The sequence below is a fragment of the Marmota marmota genome, unplaced genomic scaffold (genome assembly GCF_001458135.2).
Source record: "Marmota marmota marmota unplaced genomic scaffold, marMar, whole genome shotgun sequence".
NCBI classification, from domain to species: domain Eukaryota; kingdom Metazoa; phylum Chordata; class Mammalia; order Rodentia; family Sciuridae; genus Marmota; species Marmota marmota.
This window is the reverse complement of record NW_025999977.1, coordinates 13,951,120-13,952,972: the sequence shown is the minus strand read 5'-3', so window position 1 is coordinate 13,952,972 and position 1,853 is coordinate 13,951,120. Positions and strand designations below refer to the sequence as shown.

The window sequence follows — 1,853 nt, the reverse complement described above, 5'->3', positions numbered from 1 at the left end:
ATTATTCATTTTTTTTAAAGTAACACTTTTGCTGTCTTATTTTTGTCTTAGCATGATCCCCGCCCTATGTATGCCTTGTCCAGTGACCTGCCATCTGCCACTGTGGACCTCTGGACTGTCCTGATGCTGAATACCCTTAACTGTCCATGACCCATCTGATAGAGAAGAAGGACTTTGGGTCACTTTCCCCAACTTTACCTTCTTTCAGCAGGAAGCAGCTTGGAGATGTTTTCACTCATTTTTCCATAGAAATAAAATATAGAAATCAACAGTGGGGAAATGTAACAGTGATCTACTTTATGCTTTGTATGTAGTCCTGCTGCTCTGCCACTGCAACTTATTTTTTAAATGAACATGTTTCTTTCTCTTCCTCTCTCCTTTTCCTCCTTACACTCTTCCCCTCCCTAATCTCAGGAGAAACTGAATTATCTTTATCCCCATTTTAGGCAGAGTTATCTGTCCTTGAGTACACCCAGCATAGGAATCAAAGTAATCCAGACCTGATTGCAGTACATTGAGCTCCATAGAGACAGCACTGGGGCAAGTGAGAGACGGATGGGCACTGGTGACCCTGTGCCTTGCTGAGGAAGAATAACTAAACATGGGCAAAGGAGATCCTAAGAGGCCAAGAGGTAAAATGTCATCATATGCATTCTTTGTGCAAACTTGCCGGGAGGAGCACAAGAAGAAGCACCCAGATGTTTCTGTCAACTTCTCAGAGTTTTCTAAGAAGTGCTCAGAGAGGTGGAAGACCATGTCTGCTAAAGAGAAAGGAAAATTTGAAGACATGGCAAAGGTGGACAAGGCCCATTATGAAAGAGAAATGAAAACCTATATCCCTCCTAAAGGGGAAACAAAAAAGAAGTTCAAGGATCCCAATGCACCCAAGAGGCCTCCGTCGGCCTTCTTCTTGTTCTGTTCTGAGTATCGCCCCAAAATCAAGGGAGAACATCCTGGCCTATCCACTGGTGATGTTGCAAAGAAACAGAGATGTGGAATCGCACTGCTGTGGATGACAAGCAGCCTTAGGAAAAGAAAGCTGCTAGGCTGAAGGAAAAATACGAAAAGGATATTGCTGCCTTCGGAGCTAAAGGAAAACCTGATGCAGCAAACAAGGGAGTTGTCAAGGCTGAAAAAAGGAAGAAAAAAGAAGGAAGATGAGGAAGATGAAGAGGATGAAGAGGATGAGGAAGATGAGGTAGAGGATGATGGTGAGGAGGAAGATGAAGAAGATGATGATGATGAATAAGTTGGTTCTGGCACAGTTTTTTTTCCTTGTCTATAAAGCATTTAACCCTCCTGTACACAACTCACTCCTTTTAAAGAAAAAAATTGAAATGTAAGGCTGTGAAAGATTTATTTTTAAACTGTAGTGTCTTTTTTTGTATAGTTAACACACTACGGAATGTGTCTTTTAGATAGCCCTGTCCTGGTGGTATTGTCAATAGCCACTAACCTTGCCTGGTACAGTGTGGGGTTGTAATAAAGCAGGTTCTTGTTGGTGCACAGCACAAATTAGTTGTATATGGGCACGGTAGTTTTTCATCTTCAGTTGTCTCTGATGCAGCTTATACGAAATAATTGTTGTTCTGTTAACTGAATACCAATCTGTAATTGAAAAAAAAAAAAAGAAGTTGCAGCTGTTTTGTTGACATTCTGAATGCTTCTAAGTAAATACAATTTTTTTTTTATTAGTTAAAAAAAAAGTAATTCAGACCTTGGGGATGGACCAGAAGATCTCAGAAATGACTATCTCCCAAATTAACATGTGACTTATAACTCTGGACAGAGAACATGTGGAATGTAGCCTTTGAATCATCTCTTTAAAAGTCCCCTGTCCATATCTGGTTCCC

At 40.7% G+C, this 1,853-nt stretch overlaps 1 pseudogene; it reads left to right on the top strand.

The window, feature by feature from the left end:
- The first annotated feature begins 576 nt into the window (after positions 1–576).
- LOC107137103 lies at positions 577–1,391 on the top strand (annotated as a pseudogene).
- The last annotated feature ends 462 nt before the right edge of the window (positions 1,392–1,853 follow it).